This window comes from Protomyctophum parallelum (assembly GCF_964188405.1).
Source record: "Protomyctophum parallelum genome assembly, chromosome: 13".
NCBI classification, from domain to species: domain Eukaryota; kingdom Metazoa; phylum Chordata; class Actinopteri; order Myctophiformes; family Myctophidae; genus Protomyctophum; species Protomyctophum parallelum.
In genome coordinates this window covers 46,050,307-46,076,844 of record NC_139708.1, presented here as the reverse complement: position 1 = coordinate 46,076,844, position 26,538 = coordinate 46,050,307, and positions in this window count along the sequence as shown.

Here is a 26,538-nt window from a genome sequence, read left to right as displayed (position 1 = left end):
CTAGAATGGGGTTGCTAGGTGTAAGTATGTAGTTACTAGTGCATGCCAAAGTTTGTGCTATTGCCATAGAGAATGCATTGGGCGTTTAAGTTAAATAACTCATAAACTACAAAACATAAAAATAAAAAAAAGTTCCAGCATGTGTCTCCACAGTAAGCTGAATAATAAAAAGTGTGAATGGAGTTTCTAGGTGAAAGTGACTTTTGACGTGCCTATAGAGCTGCCATTGAGCCCCATGTTAAATGTCTCAAATTTGAAAGCACTATATTTCTAAAACTATGAAACATTTCAAAGTTTCCTTTTCAGGCAAACATGTCCACCGTAAAATGAACCTAAGTAGGCTAGAATGGGGTTGCTAGGTGTAAGTATGTAGTTACTAGTGCATGCCAAAGTTTGTGCTATTGCCATAGAGAATGCATTGGGCGTTTAAGTTAAATAACTCATAAACTACAAAACATAAAAATAAAAAAAAGTTCCAGCATGTGTCTCCACAGTAAGCTGAATAATAAAAAGTGTGAATGGAGTTTCTAGGTGAAAGTGACTTTTGACGTGCCTATAGAGCTGCCATTGAGCCCCATGTTAAATGTCTCAAATTTGAAAGCACTATATTTCTAAAACTATGAAACATTTCAAAGATTCCTTTTCAGGCAAACATGTCCACCGTAAGATGAACCTAAGTAGGCTAGAATGGGGTTGCTAGGTGTAAGTATGTAGTTACTAGTGCATGCCAAAGTTTGTGCTATTGCCATAGAGAATGCATTGGGCGTTTAAGTTAAATAACTCATAAACTACAAAACATAAAAATAAAAAAAAGTTCCAGCATGTGTCTCCACAGTAAGCTGAATAATAAAAAGTGTGAATGGAGTTTCTAGGTGAAAGTGACTTTTGACGTGCCTATAGAGCTGCCATTGAGCCCCATGTTAAATGTCTCAAATTTGAAAGCACTATATTTCTAAAACTATGAAACATTTCAAAGTTTCCTTTTCAGGCAAACATGTCCACCGTAAAATGAACCTAAGTAGGCTAGAATGGGGTTGCTAGGTGTAAGTATGTAGTTACTAGTGCATGCCAAAGTTTGTGCTATTGCCATAGAGAATGCATTGGGCGTTTAAGTTAAATAACTCATAAATTACAAAACATAAAAATAAAAAAAAGTTCCAGCATGTGTCTCCACAGTAAGCTGAATAATAAAAAGTGTGAATGGAGTTTCTAGGTGAAAGTGACTTTTGACGTGCCTATAGAGCTGCCATTGAGCCCCATGTTAAATGTCTCAAATTTGAAAGCACTATATTTCTAAAACTATGAAACATTTCAAAGTTTCCTTTTCAGGCAAACATGTCCACCGTAAGATGAACCTAAGTAGGCTAGAATGGGGTTGCTAGGTGTAAGTATGTAGTTACTAGTGCATGCCAAAGTTTGTGCTATTGCCATAGAGAATGCATTGGGCGTTTAAGTTAAATAACTCATAAACTACAAAACATAAAAATAAAAAAAAGTTCCAGCATGTGTCTCCACAGTAAGCTGAATAATAAAAAGTGTGAATGGAGTTTCTAGGTGAAAGTGACTTTTGACGTGCCTATAGAGCTGCCATTGAGCCCCATGTTAAATGTCTCAAATTTGAAAGCACTATATTTCTAAAACTATGAAACATTTCAAAGTTTCCTTTTCAGGCAAACATGTCCACCGTAAGATGAACCTAAGTAGGCTAGAATGGGGTTGCTAGGTGTAAGTATGTAGGACTAGTAGCATGCCAAAGTTTGTGCTATTGCCATAGAGAATGCATTGGGCGTATAAGTTGAATAACTCATAAACTACAAAACATAAAAATAAAAAAAAGTTCCAGCATGTGTCTCCACAGTAAGCTGAATAATAAAAAGTGTGAATGGAGTTTCTAGGTGAAAGTGACTTTTGACGTGCCTATAGAGCTGCCATTGAGCCCCATGTTAAATGTCTCAAATTTGAAAGCACTATATTTCTAAAACTATGAAACATTTCAAAGTTTCCTTTTCAGGCAAACATGTCCACCGTAAGATGAACCTAAGTAGGCTAGAATGGGGTTGCTAGGTGTAAGTATGTAGTTACTAGTGCATGCCAAAGTTTGTGCTATTGCCATAGAGAATGCATTGGGCGTTTAAGTTAAATAACTCAAAACTACAAAACATAAAAATAAAAAAAAGTTCCAGCATGTGTCTCCACAGTAAGCTGAATAATAAAAAGTGTGAATGGAGTTTCTAGGTGAAAGTGACTTTTGACGTGCCTATAGAGCTGCCATTGAGCCCCATGTTAAATGTCTCAAATTTGAAAGCACTATATTTCTAAAACTATGAAACATTTCAAAGTTTCCTTTTCAGGCAAACATGTCCACCGTAAAATGAACCTAAGTAGGCTAGAATGGGGTTGCTAGGTGTAAGTATGTAGTTACTAGTGCATGCCAAAGTTTGTGCTATTGCCATAGAGAATGCATTGGGCGTTTAAGTTAAATAACTCATAAACTACAAAACATAAAAATAAAAAAAAGTTCCAGCATGTGTCTCCACAGTAAGCTGAATAATAAAAAGTGTGAATGGAGTTTCTAGGTGAAAGTGACTTTTGACGTGCCTATAGAGCTGCCATTGAGCCCCATGTTAAATGTCTCAAATTTGAAAGCACTATATTTCTAAAACTATGAAACATTTCAAAGTTTCCTTTTCAGGCAAACATGTCCACCGTAAGATGAACCTAAGTAGGCTAGAATGGGGTTGCTAGGTGTAAGTATGTAGTTACTAGTGCATGCCAAAGTTTGTGCTATTGCCATAGAGAATGCATTGGGCGTTTAAGTTAAATAACTCATAAACTACAAAACATAAAAATAAAAAAAAGTTCCAGCATGTGTCTCCACAGTAAGCTGAATAATAAAAAGTGTGAATGGAGTTTCTAGGTGAAAGTGACTTTTGACGTGCCTATAGAGCTGCCATTGAGCCCCATGTTAAATGTCTCAAATTTGAAAGCACTATATTTCTAAAACTATGAAACATTTCAAAGTTTCCTTTTCAGGCAAACATGTCCACCGTAAGATGAACCTAAGTAGGCTAGAATGGGGTTGCTAGGTGTAAGTATGTAGGACTAGTAGCATGCCAAAGTTTGTGCTATTGCCATAGAGAATGCATTGGGCGTATAAGTTGAATAACTCATAAACTACAAAACATAAAAATAAAAAAAAGTTCCAGCATGTGTCTCCACAGTAAGCTGAATAATAAAAAGTGTGAATGGAGTTTCTAGGTGAAAGTGACTTTTGACGTGCCTATAGAGCTGCCATTGAGCCCCATGTTAAATGTCTCAAATTTGAAAGCACTATATTTCTAAAACTATGAAACATTTCAAAGATTCCTTTTCAGGCAAACATGTCCACCGTAAGATGAACCTAAGTAGGCTAGAATGGGGTTGCTAGGTGTAAGTATGTAGTTACTAGTGCATGCCAAAGTTTGTGCTATTGCCATAGAGAATGCATTCGGCGTTTAAGTTAAATAACTCATAAACTACAAAACATAAAAATAAAAGAAAGTTCCAGCATGTGTCTCCACAGTAAGCTGAATAATAAAAAGTGTGAATGGAGTTTCTAGGTGAAAGTGACTTTTGACGTGCCTATAGAGCTGCCATTGAGCCCCATGTTAAATGTCTCAAATTTGAAAGCACTATATTTCTAAAACTATGAAACATTTCAAAGTTTCCTTTTCAGGCAAACATGTCCACCGTAAAATGAACCTAAGTAGGCCAGAATGGGGTTGCTAGGTGTAAGTATGTAGTTACTAGTGCATGCCAAAGTTTGTGCTATTGCCATAGAGAATGCATTGGGCGTTTAAGTTAAATAACTCATAAACTACAAAACATAAAAATAAAAAAAAGTTCCAGCATGTGTCTCCACAGTAAGCTGAATAATAAAAAGTGTGAATGGAGTTTCTAGGTGAAAGTGACTTTTGACGTGCCTATAGAGCTGCCATTGAGCCCCATGTTAAATGTCTCAAATTTGAAAGCACTATATTTCTAAAACTATGAAACATTTCAAAGATTCCTTTTCAGGCAAACATGTCCACCGTAAGATGAACCTAAGTAGGCTAGAATGGGGTTGCTAGGTGTAAGTATGTAGTTACTAGTGCATGCCAAAGTTTGTGCTATTGCCATAGAGAATGCATTGGGCGTTTAAGTTAAATAACTCATAAACTACAAAACATAAAAATAAAAAAAAGTTCCAGCATGTGTCTCCACAGTAAGCTGAATAATAAAAAGTGTGAATGGAGTTTCTAGGTGAAAGTGACTTTTGACGTGCCTATAGAGCTGCCATTGAGCCCCATGTTAAATGTCTCAAATTTGAAAGCACTATATTTCTAAAACTATGAAACATTTCAAAGTTTCCTTTTCAGGCAAACATGTCCACCGTAAGATGAACCTAAGTAGGCTAGAATGGGGTTGCTAGGTGTAAGTATGTAGGACTAGTAGCATGCCAAAGTTTGTGCTATTGCCATAGAGAATGCATTGGGCGTATAAGTTGAATAACTCATAAACTACAAAACATAAAAATAAAAAAAAGTTCCAGCATGTGTCTCCACAGTAAGCTGAATAATAAAAAGTGTGAATGGAGTTTCTAGGTGAAAGTGACTTTTGACGTGCCTATAGAGCTGCCATTGAGCCCCATGTTAAATGTCTCAAATTTGAAAGCACTATATTTCTAAAACTATGAAACATTTCAAAGTTTCCTTTTCAGGCAAACATGTCCACCGTAAGATGAACCTAAGTAGGCTAGAATGGGGTTGCTAGGTGTAAGTATGTAGTTACTAGTGCATGCCAAAGTTTGTGCTATTGCCATAGAGAATGCATTGGGCGTTTAAGTTAAATAACTCATAAACTACAAAACATAAAAATAAAAAAAAGTTCCAGCATGTGTCTCCACAGTAAGCTGAATAATAAAAAGTGTGAATGGAGTTTCTAGGTGAAAGTGACTTTTGACGTGCCTATCGAGCTGCCATTGAGCCCCATGTTAAATGTCTCAAATTTGAAAGCACTATATTTCTAAAACTATGAAACATTTCAAAGATTCCTTTTCAGGCAAACATGTCCACCGTAAGATGAACCTAAGTAGGCTAGAATGGGGTTGCTAGGTGTAAGTATGTAGTTACTAGTGCATGCCAAAGTTTGTGCTATTGCCATAGAGAATGCATTGGGCGTTTAAGTTAAATAACTCATAAACTACAAAACATAAAAATAAAAAAAAGTTCCAGCATGTGTCTCCACAGTAAGCTGAATAATAAAAAGTGTGAATGGAGTTTCTAGGTGAAAGTGACTTTTGACGTGCCTATAGAGCTGCCATTGAGCCCCATGTTAAATGTCTCAAATTTGAAAGCACTATATTTCTAAAACTATGAAACATTTCAAAGTTTCCTTTTCAGGCAAACATGTCCACCGTAAGATGAACCTAAGTAGGCTAGAATGGGGTTGCTAGGTGTAAGTATGTAGTTACTAGTGCATGCCAAAGTTTGTGCTATTGCCATAGAGAATGCATTGGGCGTTTAAGTTAAATAACTCATAAACTACAAAACATAAAAATAAAAAAAAGTTCCAGCATGTGTCTCCACAGTAAGCTGAATAATAAAAAGTGTGAATGGAGTTTCTAGGTGAAAGTGACTTTTGACGTGCCTATAGAGCTGCCATTGAGCCCCATGTTAAATGTCTCAAATTTGAAAGCACTATATTTCTAAAACTATGAAACATTTCAAAGTTTCCTTTTCAGGCAAACATGTCCACCGTAAGATGAACCTAAGTAGGCTAGAATGGGGTTGCTAGGTGTAAGTATGTAGGACTAGTAGCATGCCAAAGTTTGTGCTATTGCCATAGAGAATGCATTGGGCGTATAAGTTGAATAACTCATAAACTACAAAACATAAAAATAAAAAAAAGTTCCAGCATGTGTCTCCACAGTAAGCTGAATAATAAAAAGTGTGAATGGAGTTTCTAGGTGAAAGTGACTTTTGACGTGCCTATAGAGCTGCCATTGAGCCCCATGTTAAATGTCTCAAATTTGAAAGCACTATATTTCTAAAACTATGAAACATTTCAAAGATTCCTTTTCAGGCAAACATGTCCACCGTAAGATGAACCTAAGTAGGCTAGAATGGGGTTGCTAGGTGTAAGTATGTAGTTACTAGTGCATGCCAAAGTTTGTGCTATTGCCATAGAGAATGCATTCGGCGTTTAAGTTAAATAACTCATAAACTACAAAAAATATAAATAAAAGAAAGTTCCAGCATGTGTCTCCACAGTAAGCTGAATAATAAAAAGTGTGAATGGAGTTTCTAGGTGAAAGTGACTTTTGACGTGCCTATAGAGCTGCCATTGAGCCCCATGTTAAATGTCTCAAATTTGAAAGCACTATATTTCTAAAACTATGAAACATTTCAAAGTTTCCTTTTCAGGCAAACATGTCCACCGTAAGATGAACCTAAGTAGGCTAGAATGGGGTTGCTAGGTGTAAGTATGTAGGACTAGTAGCATGCCAAAGTTTGTGCTATTGCCATAGAGAATGCATTGGGCGTATAAGTTGAATAACTCATAAACTACAAAACATAAAAATAAAAAAAAGTTCCAGCATGTGTCTCCACAGTAAGCTGAATAATAAAAAGTGTGAATGGAGTTTCTAGGTGAAAGTGACTTTTGACGTGCCTATAGAGCTGCCATTGAGCCCCATGTTAAATGTCTCAAATTTGAAAGCACTATATTTCTAAAACTATGAAACATTTCAAAGATTCCTTTTCAGGCAAACATGTCCACCGTAAGATGAACCTAAGTAGGCTAGAATGGGGTTGCTAGGTGTAAGTATGTAGTTACTAGTGCATGCCAAAGTTTGTGCTATTGCCATAGAGAATGCATTGGGCGTTTAAGTTAAATAACTCATAAACTACAAAACATAAAAATAAAAAAAAGTTCCAGCATGTGTCTCCACAGTAAGCTGAATAATAAAAAGTGTGAATGGAGTTTCTAGGTGAAAGTGACTTTTGACGTGCCTATAGAGCTGCCATTGAGCCCCATGTTAAATGTCTCAAATTTGAAAGCACTATATTTCTAAAACTATGAAACATTTCAAAGTTTCCTTTTCAGGCAAACATGTCCACCGTAAGATGAACCTAAGTAGGCTAGAATGGGGTTGCTAGGTGTAAGTATGTAGGACTAGTAGCATGCCAAAGTTTGTGCTATTGCCATAGAGAATGCATTGGGCGTATAAGTTGAATAACTCATAAACTACAAAACATAAAAATAAAAAAAAGTTCCAGCATGTGTCTCCACAGTAAGCTGAATAATAAAAAGTGTGAATGGAGTTTCTAGGTGAAAGTGACTTTTGACGTGCCTATAGAGCTGCCATTGAGCCCCATGTTAAATGTCTCAAATTTGAAAGCACTATATTTCTAAAACTATGAAACATTTCAAAGTTTCCTTTTCAGGCAAACATGTCCACCGTAAGATGAACCTAAGTAGGCTAGAATGGGGTTGCTAGGTGTAAGTATGTAGGACTAGTAGCATGCCAAAGTTTGTGCTATTGCCATAGAGAATGCATTGGGCGTATAAGTTGAATAACTCATAAACTACAAAACATAAAAATAAAAAAAAGTTCCAGCATGTGTCTCCACAGTAAGCTGAATAATAAAAAGTGTGAATGGAGTTTCTAGGTGAAAGTGACTTTTGACGTGCCTATAGAGCTGCCATTGAGCCCCATGTTAAATGTCTCAAATTTGAAAGCACTATATTTCTAAAACTATGAAACATTTCAAAGATTCCTTTTCAGGCAAACATGTCCACCGTAAGATGAACCTAAGTAGGCTAGAATGGGGTTGCTAGGTGTAAGTATGTAGTTACTAGTGCATGCCAAAGTTTGTGCTATTGCCATAGAGAATGCATTCGGCGTTTAAGTTAAATAACTCATAAACTACAAAAAATAAAAATAAAAGAAAGTTCCAGCATGTGTCTCCACAGTAAGCTGAATAATAAAAAGTGTGAATGGAGTTTCTAGGTGAAAGTGACTTTTGACGTGCCTATAGAGCTGCCATTGAGCCCCATGTTAAATGTCTCAAATTTGAAAGCACTATATTTCTAAAACTATGAAACATTTCAAAGTTTCCTTTTCAGGCAAACATGTCCACCGTAAGATGAACCTAAGTAGGCTAGAATGGGGTTGCTAGGTGTAAGTATGTAGGACTAGTAGCATGCCAAAGTTTGTGCTATTGCCATAGAGAATGCATTGGGCGTATAAGTTGAATAACTCATAAACTACAAAACATAAAAATAAAAAAAAGTTCCAGCATGTGTCTCCACAGTAAGCTGAATAATAAAAAGTGTGAATGGAGTTTCTAGGTGAAAGTGACTTTTGACGTGCCTATAGAGCTGCCATTGAGCCCCATGTTAAATGTCTCAAATTTGAAAGCACTATATTTCTAAAACTATGAAACATTTCAAAGATTCCTTTTCAGGCAAACATGTCCACCGTAAGATGAACCTAAGTAGGCTAGAATGGGGTTGCTAGGTGTAAGTATGTAGTTACTAGTGCATGCCAAAGTTTGTGCTATTGCCATAGAGAATGCATTGGGCGTTTAAGTTAAATAACTCATAAACTACAAAACATAAAAATAAAAAAAAGTTCCAGCATGTGTCTCCACAGTAAGCTGAATAATAAAAAGTGTGAATGGAGTTTCTAGGTGAAAGTGACTTTTGACGTGCCTATAGAGCTGCCATTGAGCCCCATGTTAAATGTCTCAAATTTGAAAGCACTATATTTCTAAAACTATGAAACATTTCAAAGTTTCCTTTTCAGGCAAACATGTCCACCGTAAAATGAACCTAAGTAGGCTAGAATGGGGTTGCTAGGTGTAAGTATGTAGTTACTAGTGCATGCCAAAGTTTGTGCTATTGCTATAGAGAATGCATTGGGCGTATACGTTGAATAACTCATAAACTACAAAACATAAAAATAAAAAAAAGTTCCAGCATGTGTCTCCACAGTAAGCTGAATAATAAAAAGTGTGAATGGAGTTTCTAGGTGAAAGTGACTTTTGACGTGCCTATCGAGCTGCCATTGAGCCCCATGTTAAATGTCTCAAATTTGAAAGCACTATATTTCTAAAACTATGAAACATTTCAAAGATTCCTTTTCAGGCAAACATGTCCACCGTAAGATGAACCTAAGTAGGCTAGAATGGGGTTGCTAGGTGTAAGTATGTAGTTACTAGTGCATGCCAAAGTTTGTGCTATTGCCATAGAGAATGCATTGGGCGTTTAAGTTAAATAACTCATAAACTACAAAACATAAAAATAAAAAAAAGTTCCAGCATGTGTCTCCACAGTAAGCTGAATAATAAAAAGTGTGAATGGAGTTTCTAGGTGAAAGTGACTTTTGACGTGCCTATAGAGCTGCCATTGAGCCCCATGTTAAATGTCTCAAATTTGAAAGCACTATATTTCTAAAACTATGAAACATTTCAAAGTTTCCTTTTCAGGCAAACATGTCCACCGTAAAATGAACCTAAGTAGGCTAGAATGGGGTTGCTAGGTGTAAGTATGTAGTTACTAGTGCATGCCAAAGTTTGTGCTATTGCCATAGAGAATGCATTGGGCGTTTAAGTTAAATAACTCATAAACTACAAAACATAAAAATAAAAAAAAGTTCCAGCATGTGTCTCCACAGTAAGCTGAATAATAAAAAGTGTGAATGGAGTTTCTAGGTGAAAGTGACTTTTGACGTGCCTATAGAGCTGCCATTGAGCCCCATGTTAAATGTCTCAAATTTGAAAGCACTATATTTCTAAAACTATGAAACATTTCAAAGTTTCCTTTTCAGGCAAACATGTCCACCGTAAAATGAACCTAAGTAGGCTAGAATGGGGTTGCTAGGTGTAAGTATGTAGTTACTAGTGCATGCCAAAGTTTGTGCTATTGCCATAGAGAATGCATTGGGCGTTTAAGTTAAATAACTCATAAACTACAAAACATAAAAATAAAAAAAAGTTCCAGCATGTGTCTCCACAGTAAGCTGAATAATAAAAAGTGTGAATGGAGTTTCTAGGTGAAAGTGACTTTTGACGTGCCTATAGAGCTGCCATTGAGCCCCATGTTAAATGTCTCAAATTTGAAAGCACTATATTTCTAAAACTATGAAACATTTCAAAGTTTCCTTTTCAGGCAAACATGTCCACCGTAAGATGAACCTAAGTAGGCTAGAATGGGGTTGCTAGGTGTAAGTATGTAGTTACTAGTGCATGCCAAAGTTTGTGCTATTGCCATAGAGAATGCATTGGGCGTTTAAGTTAAATAACTCATAAACTACAAAACATAAAAAAAAAAAAAAGTTCCAGCATGTGTCTCCACAGTAAGCTGAATAATAAAAAGTGTGAATGGAGTTTCTAGGTGAAAGTGACTTTTGACGTGCCTATAGAGCTGCCATTGAGCCCCATGTTAAATGTCTCAAATTTGAAAGCACTATATTTCTAAAACTATGAAACATTTCAAAGTTTCCTTTTCAGGCAAACATGTCCACCGTAAGATGAACCTAAGTAGGCTAGAATGGGGTTGCTAGGTGTAAGTATGTAGTTACTAGTGCATGCCAAAGTTTGTGCTATTGCCATAGAGAATGCATTGGGCGTTTAAGTTAAATAACTCATAAACTACAAAACATAAAAATAAAAAAAAGTTCCAGCATGTGTCTCCACAGTAAGCTGAATAATAAAAAGTGTGAATGGAGTTTCTAGGTGAAAGTGACTTTTGACGTGCCTATAGAGCTGCCATTGAGCCCCATGTTAAATGTCTCAAATTTGAAAGCACTATATTTCTAAAACTATGAAACATTTCAAAGTTTCCTTTTCAGGCAAACATGTCCACCGTAAGATGAACCTAAGTAGGCTAGAATGGGGTTGCTAGGTGTAAGTATGTAGTTACTAGTGCATGCCAAAGTTTGTGCTATTGCCATAGAGAATGCATTGGGCGTTTAAGTTAAATAACTCATAAACTACAAAACATAAAAATAAAAAAAAGTTCCAGCATGTGTCTCCACAGTAAGCTGAATAATAAAAAGTGTGAATGGAGTTTCTAGGTGAAAGTGACTTTTGACGTGCCTATAGAGCTGCCATTGAGCCCCATGTTAAATGTCTCAAATTTGAAAGCACTATATTTCTAAAACTATGAAACATTTCAAAGATGTTTGCTAGGTGTAAGTATGTAGTTACTAGTGCATGGCAAAGTTTGTGCTATTGCCATAGAGAATGCATTGGGCGTTTAAGTTAAATAACTCATAAACTACAAAACATAAAAATAAAAAAAGGTTCCAGCATGTGTCTCCACAGTAAGCTGAATAATAAAAAGTGTGAATGGAGTTTCTAGGTGAAAGTGACTTTTGACGTGCCTATAGAGCTGCCATTGAGCCCCATGTTAAATGTCTCAAATTTGAAAGCACTATATTTCTAAAACTATGAAACATTTCAAAGTTTCCTTTTCAGGCAAACATGTCCACCGTAAGATGAACCTAAGTAGGCTAGAATGGGGTTGCTAGGTGTAAGTATGTAGGACTAGTAGCATGCCAAAGTTTGTGCTATTGCCATAGAGAATGCATTGGGCGTATAAGTTGAATAACTCATAAACTACAAAACATAAAAATAAAAAAAAGTTCCAGCATGTGTCTCCACAGTAAGCTGAATAATAAAAAGTGTGAATGGAGTTTCTAGGTGAAAGTGACTTTTGACGTGCCTATAGAGCTGCCATTGAGCCCCATGTTAAATGTCTCAAATTTGAAAGCACTATATTTCTAAAACTATGAAACATTTCAAAGTTTCCTTTTCAGGCAAACATGTCCACCGTAAGATGAACCTAAGTAGGCTAGAATGGGGTTGCTAGGTGTAAGTATGTAGTTACTAGTGCATGCCAAAGTTTGTGCTATTGCCATAGAGAATGCATTGGGCGTTTAAGTTAAATAACTCATAAACTACAAAACATAAAAATAAAAAAAAGTTCCAGCATGTGTCTCCACAGTAAGCTGAATAATAAAAAGTGTGAATGGAGTTTCTAGGTGAAAGTGACTTTTGACGTGCCTATAGAGCTGCCATTGAGCCCCATGTTAAATGTCTCAAATTTGAAAGCACTATATTTCTAAAACTATGAAACATTTCAAAGTTTCCTTTTCAGGCAAACATGTCCACCGTAAGATGAACCTAAGTAGGCTAGAATGGGGTTGCTAGGTGTAAGTATGTAGGACTAGTAGCATGCCAAAGTTTGTGCTATTGCCATAGAGAATGCATTGGGCGTATAAGTTGAATAACTCATAAACTACAAAACATAAAAATAAAAAAAAGTTCCAGCATGTGTCTCCACAGTAAGCTGAATAATAAAAAGTGTGAATGGAGTTTCTAGGTGAAAGTGACTTTTGACGTGCCTATAGAGCTGCCATTGAGCCCCATGTTAAATGTCTCAAATTTGAAAGCACTATATTTCTAAAACTATGAAACATTTCAAAGTTTCCTTTTCAGGCAAACATGTCCACCGTAAGATGAACCTAAGTAGGCTAGAATGGGGTTGCTAGGTGTAAGTATGTAGTTACTAGTGCATGCCAAAGTTTGTGCTATTGCCATAGAGAATGCATTGGGCGTTTAAGTTAAATAACTCATAAACTACAAAACATAAAAATAAAAAAAAGTTCCAGCATGTGTCTCCAAGGTAAGCTGAAAAATAAAAAGTGTGAATGGAGTTTCTAGGTGAAAGTGACTTTTGACGTGCCTATCGAGCTGCCATTGAGCCCCATGTTAAATGTCTCACATTTGAAAGCACTATATTTCTAAAACTATGAAACATTTCAAAGATTCCTTTTCAGGCAAACATGTCCACCGTAAGATGAACCTAAGTAGGCTAGAATGGGGTTGCTAGGTGTAAGTATGTAGGACTAGTAGCATGCCAAAGTTTGTGCTATTGCCATAGAGAATGCATTGGGCGTATAAGTTGAATAACTCATAAACTACAAAACATAAAAATAAAAAAAAGTTCCAGCATGTGTCTCCACAGTAAGCTGAATAATAAAAAGTGTGAATGGAGTTTCTAGGTGAAAGTGACTTTTGACGTGCCTATAGAGCTGCCATTGAGCCCCATGTTAAATGTCTCAAATTTGAAAGCACTATATTTCTAAAACTATGAAACATTTCAAAGATTCCTTTTCAGCCAAACATGTCCACCGTAAGATGAACCTAAGTAGGCTAGAATGGGGTTGCTAGGTGTAAGTATGTAGTTACTAGTGCATGCCAAAGTTTGTGCTATTGCCATAGAGAATGCATTGGGCGTTTAAGTTAAATAACTCATAAACTACAAAACATAAAAATAAAAGAAAGTTCCAGCATGTGTCTCCACAGTAAGCTGAATAATAAAAAGTGTGAATGGAGTTTCTAGGTGAAAGTGACTTTTGACGTGCCTATAGAGCTGCCATTGAGCCCCATGTTAAATGTCTCAAATTTGAAAGCACTATATTTCTAAAACTATGAAACATTTCAAAGTTTCCTTTTCAGGCAAACATGTCCACCGTAAGATGAACCTAAGTAGGCTAGAATGGGGTTGCTAGGTGTAAGTATGTAGTTACTAGTGCATGCAAAAGTTTGTGCTATTGCCATAGAGAATGCATTGGGCGTTTAAGTTAAATAACTCATAAACTACAAAACATAAAAATAAAAAAAAGTTCCAGCATGTGTCTCCACAGTAAGCTGAATAATAAAAAGTGTGAATGGAGTTTCTAGGTGAAAGTGACTTTTGACGTGCCTATAGAGCTGCCATTGAGCCCCATGTTAAATGTCTCAAATTTGAAAGCACTATATTTCTAAAACTATGAAACATTTCAAAGTTTCCTTTTCAGGCAAAGATGTCCACCGTAAAATGAACCTAAGTAGGCTAGAATGGGGTTGCTAGGTGTAAGTATGTAGTTACTAGTGCATGCCAAAGTTTGTGCTATTGCCATAGAGAATGCATTGGGCGTTTATGTTAAATAACTCATAAACTACAAAACATAAAAATAAAAAAAAGTTCCAGCATGTGTCTCCACAGTAAGCTGAATAATAAAAAGTGTGAATGGAGTTTCTAGGTGAAAGTGACTTTTGACGTGCCTATAGAGCTGCCATTGAGCCCCATGTTAAATGTCTCAAATTTGAAAGCACTATATTTCTAAAACTATGAAACATTTCAAAGTTTCCTTTTCAGGCAAACATGTCCACCGTAAAATGAACCTAAGTAGGCTAGAATGGGGTTGCTAGGTGTAAGTATGTAGTTACTAGTGCATGCCAAAGTTTGTGCTATTGCCATAGAGAATGCATTGGGCGTTTATGTTAAATAACTCATAAACTACAAAACATAAAAATAAAAAAAAGTTCCAGCATGTGTCTCCACAGTAAGCTGAATAATAAAAAGTGTGAATGGAGTTTCTAGGTGAAAGTGACTTTTGACGTGCCTATAGAGCTGCCATTGAGCCCCATGTTAAATGTCTCAAATTTGAAAGCACTATATTTCTAAAACTATGAAACATTTCAAAGTTTCCTTTTCAGGCAAACATGTCCACCGTAAGATGAACCTAAGTAGGCTAGAATGGGGTTGCTAGGTGTAAGTATGTAGTTACTAGTGCATGCCAAAGTTTGTGCTATTGCCATAGAGAATGCATTGGGCGTTTAAGTTAAATAACTCATAAACTACAAAACATAAAAATAAAAAAAAGTTCCAGCATGTGTCTCCACAGTAAGCTGAATAATAAAAAGTGTGAATGGAGTTTCTAGGTGAAAGTGACTTTTGACGTGCCTATAGAGCTGCCATTGAGCCCCATGTTAAATGTCTCAAATTTGAAAGCACTATATTTCTAAAACTATGAAACATTTCAAAGTTTCCTTTTCAGGCAAACATGTCCACCGTAAGATGAACCTAAGTAGGCTAGAATGGGGTTGCTAGGTGTAAGTATGTAGGACTAGTAGCATGCCAAAGTTTGTGCTATTGCCATAGAGAATGCATTGGGCGTATAAGTTGAATAACTCATAAACTACAAAACATAAAAATAAAAAAAAGTTCCAGCATGTGTCTCCACAGTAAGCTGAATAATAAAAAGTGTGAATGGAGTTTCTAGGTGAAAGTGACTTTTGACGTGCCTATAGAGCTGCCATTGAGCCCCATGTTAAATGTCTCAAATTTGAAAGCACTATATTTCTAAAACTATGAAACATTTCAAAGTTTCCTTTTCAGGCAAACATGTCCACCGTAAGATGAACCTAAGTAGGCTAGAATGGGGTTGCTAGGTGTAAGTATGTAGTTACTAGTGCATGCCAAAGTTTGTGCTATTGCCATAGAGAATGCATTGGGCGTTTAAGTTAAATAACTCATAAACTACAAAACATAAAAATAAAAAAAAGTTCCAGCATGTGTCTCCAAGGTAAGCTGAAAAATAAAAAGTGTGAATGGAGTTTCTAGGTGAAAGTGACTTTTGACGTGCCTATCGAGCTGCCATTGAGCCCCATGTTAAATGTCTCACATTTGAAAGCACTATATTTCTAAAACTATGAAACATTTCAAAGATTCCTTTTCAGGCAAACATGTCCACCGTAAGATGAACCTAAGTAGGCTAGAATGGGGTTGCTAGGTGTAAGTATGTAGGACTAGTAGCATGCCAAAGTTTGTGCTATTGCCATAGAGAATGCATTGGGCGTATAAGTTGAATAACTCATAAACTACAAAACATAAAAATAAAAAAAAGTTCCAGCATGTGTCTCCACAGTAAGCTGAATAATAAAAAGTGTGAATGGAGTTTCTAGGTGAAAGTGACTTTTGACGTGCCTATAGAGCTGCCATTGAGCCCCATGTTAAATGTCTCAAATTTGAAAGCACTATATTTCTAAAACTATGAAACATTTCAAAGATTCCTTTTCAGCCAAACATGTCCACCGTAAGATGAACCTAAGTAGGCTAGAATGGGGTTGCTAGGTGTAAGTATGTAGTTACTAGTGCATGCCAAAGTTTGTGCTATTGCCATAGAGAATGCATTGGGCGTTTAAGTTAAATAACTCATAAACTACAAAACATAAAAATAAAAGAAAGTTCCAGCATGTGTCTCCACAGTAAGCTGAATAATAAAAAGTGTGAATGGAGTTTCTAGGTGAAAGTGACTTTTGACGTGCCTATAGAGCTGCCATTGAGCCCCATGTTAAATGTCTCAAATTTGAAAGCACTATATTTCTAAAACTATGAAACATTTCAAAGTTTCCTTTTCAGGCAAACATGTCCACCGTAAGATGAACCTAAGTAGGCTAGAATGGGGTTGCTAGGTGTAAGTATGTAGTTACTAGTGCATGCAAAAGTTTGTGCTATTGCCATAGAGAATGCATTGGGCGTTTAAGTTAAATAACTCATAAACTACAAAACATAAAAATAAAAAAAAGTTCCAGCATGTGTCTCCACAGTAAGCTGAATAATAAAAAGTGTGAATGGAGTTTCTAGGTGAAAGTGACTTTTGACGTGCCTATAGAGCTGCCATTGAGCCCCATGTTAAATGTCTCAAATTTGAAAGCACTATATTTCTAAAACTATGAAACATTTCAAAGTTTCCTTTTCAGGCAAACATGTCCACCGTAAGATGAACCTAAGTAGGCTAGAATGGGGTTGCTAGGTGTAAGTATGTAGTTACTAGTGCATGCCAAAGTTTGTGCTATTGCCATAGAGAATGCATTGGGCGTTTAAGTTAAATAACTCATAAACTACAAAACATAAAAATAAAAAAAAGTTCCAGCATGTGTCTCCACAGTAAGCTGAATAATAAAAAGTGTGAATGGAGTTTCTAGGTGAAAGTGACTTTTGACGTGCCTATAGAGCTGCCATTGAGCCCCATGTTAAATGTCTCAAATTTGAAAGCACTATATTTCTAAAACTATGAAACATTTCAAAGTTTCCTTTTCAGGCAAACATGTCCACCGTAAAATGAACCTAAGTAGGCTAGAATGGGGTTGCTAGGTGTAAGTATGTAGTTACTAGTGCATGCCAAAGTTTGTGCTATTGCCATAGAGAATGCATTGGGCGTTTATGTTAAATAACTCATAAACTACAAAACATAAAAATAAAAAAAAGTTCCAGCATGTGTCTCCACAGTAAGCTGAATAATAAAAAGTGTGAATGGAGTTTCTAGGTGAAAGTGACTTTTGACGTGCCTATAGAGCTGCCATTGAGCCCCATGTTAAATGTCTCAAATTTGAAAGCACTATATTTCTAAAACTATGAAACATTTCAAAGTTTCCTTTTCAGGCAAACATGTCCACCGTAAGATGAACCTAAGTAGGCTAGAATGGGGTTGCTAGGTGTAAGTATGTAGTTACTAGTGCATGCCAAAGTTTGTGCTATTGCCATAGAGAATGCATTGGGCGTTTAAGTTAAATAACTCATAAACTACAAAACATAAAAATAAAAAAAAGTTCCAGCATGTGTCTCCACAGTAAGCTGAATAATAAAAAGTGTGAATGGAGTTTCTAGGTGAAAGTGACTTTTGACGTGCCTATAGAGCTGCCATTGAGCCCCATGTTAAATGTCTCAAATTTGAAAGCACTATATTTCTAAAACTATGAAACATTTCAAAGATTCCTTTTCAGGCAAACATGTCCACCGTAAGATGAACCTAAGTAGGCTAGAATGGGGTTGCTAGGTGTAAGTATGTAGTTACTAGTGCATGCCAAAGTTTGTGCTATTGCCATAGAGAATGCATTGGGCGTTTAAGTTAAATAACTCATAAACTACAAAACATAAAAATAAAAAAAGGTTCCAGCATGTGTCTCCACAGTAAGCTGAATAATAAAAAGTGTGAATGGAGTTTCTAGGTGAAAGTGACTTTTGACGTGCCTATAGAGCTGCCATTGAGCCCCATGTTAAATGTCTCAAATTTGAAAGCACTATATTTCTAAAACTATGAAACATTTCAAAGATTCCTTTTCAGGCAAACATGTCCACCGTAAGATGAACCTAAGTAGGCTAGAATGGGGTTGCTAGGTGTAAGTATGTAGTTACTAGTGCATGCCAAAGTTTGTGCTATTGCCATAGAGAATGCATTGGGCGTTTAAGTTAAATAACTCATAAACTACAAAACATAAAAATAAAAAAAGGTTCCAGCATGTGTCTCCACAGTAAGCTGAATAATAAAAAGTGTGAATGGAGTTTCTAGGTGAAAGTGACTTTTGACGTGCCTATAGAGCTGCCATTGAGCCCCATGTTAAATGTCTCAAATTTGAAAGCACTATAGGCCTATTTCTAAAACTATGAAACATTTCAAAGATTCCTTTTCAGGCAAACATGTCCACTGTAAGATGAACCTAAGTAGGCTAGAATGGGGTTGCTAGGTGTAAGTATGTAGTTACTAGTGCATGCCAAAGTTTGTGCTATTGCCATAGAGAATGCATTGGGCGTTTAAGTTAAATAACTCATAAACTACAAAACATAAAAATAAAAAAAGGTTCCAGCATGTGTCTCCACAGTAAGCTGAATAATAAAAAGTGTGAATGGAGTTTCTAGGTGAAAGTGACTTTTGACGTGCCTATAGAGCTGCCATTGAGCCCCATGTTAAATGTCTCAAATTTGAAAGCACTATATTTCTAAAACTATGAAACATTTAAAAGTTTCCTTTTCAGGCAAACATGTCCACCGTAAGATGAACCTAAGTAGGCTAGAATGGGGTTGCTAGGTGTAAGTATGTAGTTACTAGTGCATGCCAAAGTTTGTGCTATTGCCATAGAGAATGCATTGGGCGTTTAAGTTAAATAACTCATAAACTACAAAACATAAAAATAAAAAAATGTTCCAGCATGTGTCTCCACAGTAAGCTGAATAATAAAAAGTGTGAATGGAGTTTCTAGGTGAAAGTGACTTTTGACGTGCCTATAGAGCTGCCATTGAGCCCCATGTTAACAGTTTGACTGTTTTTTACGATTAACCCGCATTTTAATCAACCCCCCTTCACTGCCGAGATTGTTGTATTACCTTTAGAGCATACGCTGAATTATTTGGGCTTTTAATCCGCGAAAATCCATCAAAAAAAGCTCCCGTGGTTTGTTATGATCTGTGTGTAGCATCCACCATCTTGTTGCACCCGGAAGACGCACACAAGATTGGTTTCAATGAGGCGTTGCATCCAATGCATTTCCATTGGCCTCAATTTCCCAGAAGCCCTAGCAGCCCACAGCATGTGACGATTTCCGGTTTCGTCATTCACAGCGAAGGCATCCAGTCCATACTCCGCGACGAAGACGGATTTTCTTTTGATTCATTACATTACGGCGGATTAAACACATAAAACAAAAGGCGGGTATGTCCGATACGGCAGCGACATTAACCTGGAGTAATCCATTCAAGGCACGGAAACTGTTAAATGTCTCAAATTTGAAAGCACTATAGGCCTATTTCTAAAACTATGAAACATTTCAAAGATTCCTTTTCAGGCAAACATGTCCACTGTAAGATGAACCTAAGTAGGCTAGAATGGGGTTGCTAGGTGTAAGTATGTAGTTACTAGTGCATGCCAAAGTTTGTGCTATTGCCATAGAGAATGCATTGGGCGTTTAAGTTAAATAACTCATAAACTACAAAACATAAAAATAAAAAAAGGTTCCAGCATGTGTCTCCACAGTAAGCTGAATAATAAAAAGTGTGAATGGAGTTTCTAGGTGAAAGTGACTTTTGACGTGCCTATAGAGCTGCCATTGAGCCCCATGTTAAATGTCTCAAATTTGAAAGCACTATATTTCTAAAACTATGAAACATTTCAAAGTTTCCTTTTCAGGCAAACATGTCCACCGTAAGATGAACCTAAGTAGGCTAGAATGGGGTTGCTAGGTGTAAGTATGTAGTTACTAGTGCATGCCAAAGTTTGTGCTATTGCCATAGAGAATGCATTGGGCGTTTAAGTTAAATAACTCATAAACTACAAAACATAAAAATAAAAAAAGGTTCCAGCATGTGTCTCCACAGTAAGCTGAATAATAAAAAGTGTGAATGGAGTTTCTAGGTGAAAGTGACTTTTGACGTGCCTATAGAGCTGCCATTGAGCCCCATGTTAAATGTCTCAAATTTGAAAGCACTATATTTCTAAAACTATGAAACATTTCAAAGTTTCCTTTTCAGGCAAACATGTCCACCGTAAGATGAACCTAAGTAGGCTAGAATGGGGTTGCTAGGTGTAAGTATGTAGTTACTAGTGCATGCCAAAGTTTGTGCTATTGCCATAGAGAATGCATTGGGCGTTTAAGTTAAATAACTCATAAACTACAAAACATAAAAATAAAAAAAAGTTCCAGCATGTGTCTCCACAGTAAGCTGAATAATAAAAAGTGTGAATGGAGTTTCTAGGTGAAAGTGACTTTTGACGTGCCTATAGAGCTGCCATTGAGCCCCATGTTAAATGTCTCAAATTTGAAAGCACTATATTTCTAAAACTATGAAACATTTCAAAGATTCCTTTTCAGGCAAACATGTCCACCGTAAGATGAACCTGAGTAGGCTAGAATGGGGTTGCTAGGTGTAAGTATGTAGTTACTAGTGCATGCCAAAGTTTGTGCTATTGCCATAGAGAATGCATTGGGCGTTTAAGTTAAATAACTCATAAACTACAAAACATAAAAATAAAAAAAGGTTCCAGCATGTGTCTCCACAGTAAGCTGAATAATAAAAAGTGTGAATGGAGTTTCTAGGTGAAAGTGACTTTTGACGTGCCTATAGAGCTGCCATTGAGCCCCATGTTAAATGTCTCAAATTTGAAAGCACTATATTTCTAAAACTATGAAACATTTCAAAGTTTCCTTTTCAGGCAAACATGTCCACCGTAAGATGAACCTAAGTAGGCTAGAATGGGGTTGCTAGGTGTAAGTATGTAGTTACTAGTGCATGCCAAAGTTTGTGCTATTGCCATAGAGAATGCATTGGGCGTTTAAGTTAAATAACTCATAAACTACAAAACATAAAAATAAAAAAAAGTTCCAGCATGTGTCTCCACAGTAAGCTGAATAATAAAAAGTGTGAATGGAGTTTCTAGGTGAAAGTGACTTTTGACGTGCCTATAGAGCTGCCATTGAGCCCCATGTTAAATGTCTCAAATTTGAAAGCACTATATTTCTAAAACTATGAAACATTTCAAAGATTCCTTTTCAGGCAAACATGTCCACCGTAAGATGAACCTAAGTAGGCTAGAATGGGGTTGCTAGGTGTAAGTATGTAGTTACTAGTGCATGCCAAAGTTTGTGCTATTGCCATAGAGAATGCATTGGGCGTTTAAGTTAAATAACTCATAAACTACAAAACATAAAAATAAAAAAAGGTTCCAGCATGTGTCTCCACAGTAAGCTGAATAATAAAAAGTGTGAATGGAGTTTCTAGGTGAAAGTGACTTTTGACGTGCCTATAGAGCTGCCATTGAGCCCCATGTTAAATGTCTCAAATTTGAAAGCACTATATTTCTAAAACTATGAAACATTTCAAAGATTCCTTTTCAGGCAAACATGTCCACCGTAAGATGAACCTAAGTAGGCTAGAATGGGGTTGCTAGGTGTAAGTATGTAGTTACTAGTGCATGCCAAAGTTTGTGCTATTGCCATAGAGAATGCATTGGGCGTTTAAGTTAAATAACTCATAAACTACAAAACATAAAAATAAAAAAAGGTTCCAGCATGTGTCTCCACAGTAAGCTGAATAATAAAAAGTGTGAATGGAGTTTCTAGGTGAAAGTGACTTTTGATGTGCCTATAGAGCTGCCATTGAGCCCCATGTTAAATGTCTCAAATTTGAAAGCACTATATTTCTAAAACTATGAAACATTTCAAAGTTTCCTTTTCAGGCAAACATGTCCACCGTAAGATGAACCTAAGTAGGCTAGAATGGGGTTGCTAGGTGTAAGTATGTAGTTACTAGTGCATGCCAAAGTTTGTGCTATTGCCATAGAGAATGCATTGGGCGTTTAAGTTAAATAACTCATAAACTACAAAACATAAAAATAAAAAAAAGTTCCAGCATGTGTCTCCACAGTAAGCTGAATAATAAAAAGTGTGAATGGAGTTTCTAGGTGAAAGTGACTTTTGACGTGCCTATAGAGCTGCCATTGAGCCCCATGTTAAATGTCTCAAATTTGAAAGCACTATATTTCTAAAACTATGAAACATTTCAAAGATTCCTTTTCAGGCAAACATGTCCACCGTAAGATGAACCTAAGTAGGCTAGAATGGGGTTGCTAGGTGTAAGTATGTAGTTACTAGTGCATGCCAAAGTTTGTGCTATTGCCATAGAGAATGCATTGGGCGTTTAAGTTAAATAACTCATAAACTACAAAACATAAAAATAAAAAAAGGTTCCAGCATGTGTCTCCACAGTAAGCTGAATAATAAAAAGTGTGAATGGAGTTTCTAGGTGAAAGTGACTTTTGACGTGCCTATAGAGCTGCCATTGAGCCCCATGTTAAATGTCTCAAATTTGAAAGCACTATATTTCTAAAACTATGAAACATTTCAAAGTTTCCTTTTCAGGCAAACATGTCCACCGTAAGATGAACCTAAGTAGGCTAGAATGGGATTGCTAGGTGTAAGTATGTAGTTACTAGTGCATGCCAAAGTTTGTGCTATTGCCATAGAGAATGCATTGGGCGTTTAAGTTAAATAACTCATAAACTACAAAACATAAAAATAAAAAAAGGTTCCAGCATGTGTCTCCACAGTAAGCTGAATAATAAAAAGTGTGAATGGAGTTTCTAGGTGAAAGTGACTTTTGACGTGCCTATAGAGCTGCCATTGAGCCCCATGTTAAATGTCTCAAATTTGAAAGCACTATATTTCTAAAACTATGAAACATTTCAAAGTTTCCTTTTCAGGCAAACATGTCCACCGTAAGATGAACCTAAGTAGGCTAGAATGGGGTTGCTAGGTGTAAGTATGTAGTTACTAGTGCATACCAAAGTTTGTGCTATTGCCATAGAGAATGCATTGGGCGTTTAAGTTAAATAACTCATAAACTACAAAACATAAAAATAAAAAAAGGTTCCAGCATGTGTCTCCACAGTAAGCTGAATAATAAAAAGTGTGAATGGAGTTTCTAGGTGAAAGTGACTTTTGACGTGCCTATAGAGCTGCCATTGAGCCCCATGTTAAATGTCTCAAATTTGAAAGCACTATATTTCTAAAACTATGAAACATTTCAAAGATTCCTTTTCAGGCAAACATGTCCACCGTAAGATGAACCTAAGTAGGCTAGAATGGGGTTGCTAGGTGTAAGTATGTAGTTACTAGTGCATGCCAAAGTTTGTGCTATTGCCATAGAGAATGCATTGGGCGTTTAAGTTAAATAACTCATAAACTACAAAACATAAAAATAAAAAAAGGTTCCAGCATGTGTCTCCACAGTAAGCTGAATAATAAAAAGTGTGAATGGAGTTTCTAGGTGAAAGTGACTTTTGACGTGCCTATAGAGCTGCCATTGAGCCCCATGTTAAATGTCTCAAATTTGAAAGCACTATATTTCTAAAACTATGAAACATTTCAAAGTTTCCTTTTCAGGCAAACATGTCCACCGTAAGATGAACCTAAGTAGGCTAGAATGGGATTGCTAGGTGTAAGTATGTAGTTACTAGTGCATGCCAAAGTTTGTGCTATTGCCATAGAGAATGCATTGGGCGTTTAAGTTAAATAACTCATAAACTACAAAACATAAAAATAAAAAAAGGTTCCAGCATGTGTCTCCACAGTAAGCTGAATAATAAAAAGTGTGAATGGAGTTTCTAGGTGAAAGTGACTTTTGACGTGCCTATAGAGCTGCCATTGAGCCCCATGTTAAATGTCTCAAATTTGAAAGCACTATATTTCTAAAACTATGAAACATTTCAAAGTTTCCTTTTCAGGCAAACATGTCCACCGTAAGATGAACCTAAGTAGGCTAGAATGGGGTTGCTAGGTGTAAGTATGTAGTTACTAGTGCATACCAAAGTTTGTGCTATTGCCATAGAGAATGCATTGGGCGTTTAAGTTAAATAACTCATAAACTACAAAACATAAAAATAAAAAAAGGTTCCAGCATGTGTCTCCACAGTAAGCTGAATAATAAAAAGTGTGAATGGAGTTTCTAGGTGAAAGTGACTTTTGACGTGCCTATAGAGCTGCCATTGAGCCCCATGTTAAATGTCTCAAATTTGAAAGCACTATATTTCTAAAACTATGAAACATTTCAAAGTTTCCTTTTCAGGCAAACATGTCCACCGTAAGATGAACCTAAGTAGGCTAGAATGGGGTTGCTAGGTGTAAGTATGTAGTTACTAGTGCATGCCAAAGTTTGTGCTATTGCCATAGAGAATGCATTGGGCGTTTAAGTTAAATAACTCATAAACTACAAAACATAAAAATAAAAAAAAGTTCCAGCATGTGTCTCCACAGTAAGCTGAATAATAAAAAGTGTGAATGGAGTTTCTAGGTGAAAGTGACTTTTGACGTGCCTATAGAGCTGCCATTGAGCCCCATGTTAAATGTCTCAAATTTGAAAGCACTATATTTCTAAAACTATGAAACATTTCAAAGATTCCTTTTCAGGCAAACATGTCCACCGTAAGATGAACCTAAGTAGGCTAGAATGGGGTTGCTAGGTGTAAGTATGTAGTTACTAGTGCATGCCAAAGTTTGTGCTATTGCCATAGAGAATGCATTGGGCGTTTAAGTTAAATAACTCATAAACTACAAAACATAAAAATAAAAAAAGGTTCCAGCATGTGTCTCCACAGTAAGCTGAATAATAAAAAGTGTGAATGGAGTTTCTAGGTGAAAGTGACTTTTGACGTGCCTATAGAGCTGCCATTGAGCCCCATGTTAAATGTCTCAAATTTGAAAGCACTATATTTCTAAAACTATGAAACATTTCAAAGTTTCCTTTTCAGGCAAACATGTCCACCGTAAGATGAACCTAAGTAGGCTAGAATGGGGTTGCTAGGTGTAAGTATGTAGTTACTAGTGCATGCCAAAGTTTGTGCTATTGCCATAGAGAATGCATTGGGCGTTTAAGTTAAATAACTCATAAACTACAAAACATAAAAATAAAAAAAGGTTCCAGCATGTGTCTCCACAGTAAGCTGAATAATAAAAAGTGTGAATGGAGTTTCTAGGTGAAAGTGACTTTTGACGTGCCTATAGAGCTGCCATTGAGCCCCATGTTAAATGTCTCAAATTTGAAAGCACTATATTTCTAAAACTATGAAACATTTCAAAGTTTCCTTTTCAGGCAAACATGTCCACCGTAAGATGAACCTAAGTAGGCTAGAATGGGGTTGCTAGGTGTAAGTATGTAGTTACTAGTGCATACCAAAGTTTGTGCTATTGCCATAGAGAATGCATTGGGCGTTTAAGTTAAATAACTCATAAACTACAAAACATAAAAATAAAAAAAGGTTCCAGCATGTGTCTCCACAGTAAGCTGAATAATAAAAAGTGTGAATGGAGTTTCTAGGTGAAAGTGACTTTTGACGTGCCTATAGAGCTGCCATTGAGCCCCATGTTAAATGTCTCAAATTTGAAAGCACTATATTTCTAAAACTATGAAACATTTCAAAGTTTCCTTTTCAGGCAAACATGTCCACCGTAAGATGAACCTAAGTAGGCTAGAATGGGGTTGCTAGGTGTAAGTATGTAGTTACTAGTGCATGCCAAAGTTTGTGCTATTGCCATAGAGAATGCATTGGGCGTTTAAGTTAAATAACTCATAAACTACAAAACATAAAAATAAAAAAAAGTTCCAGCATGTGTCTCCACAGTAAGCTGAATAATAAAAAGTGTGAATGGAGTTTCTAGGTGAAAGTGACTTTTGACGTGCCTATAGAGCTGCCATTGAGCCCCATGTTAAATGTCTCAAATTTGAAAGCACTATATTTCTAAAACTATGAAACATTTCAAAGATTCCTTTTCAGGCAAACATGTCCACCGTAAGATGAACCTAAGTAGGCTAGAATGGGGTTGCTAGGTGTAAGTATGTAGTTACTAGTGCATGCCAAAGTTTGTGCTATTGCCATAGAGAATGCATTGGGCGTTTAAGTTAAATAACTCATAAACTACAAAACATAAAAATAAAAAAAGGTTCCAGCATGTGTCTCCACAGTAAGCTGAATAATAAAAAGTGTGAATGGAGTTTCTAGGTGAAAGTGACTTTTGACGTGCCTATAGAGCTGCCATTGAGCCCCATGTTAAATGTCTCAAATTTGAAAGCACTATATTTCTAAAACTATGAAACATTTCAAAGTTTCCTTTTCAGGCAAACATGTCCACCGTAAGATGAACCTAAGTAGGCTAGAATGGGGTTGCTAGGTGTAAGTATGTAGTTACTAGTGCATGCCAAAGTTTGTGCTATTGCCATAGAGAATGCATTGGGCGTTTAAGTTAAATAACTCATAAACTACAAAACATAAAAATAAAAAAAAGTTCCAGCATGTGTCTCCACAGTAAGCTGAATAATAAAAAGTGTGAATGGAGTTTCTAGGTGAAAGTGACTTTT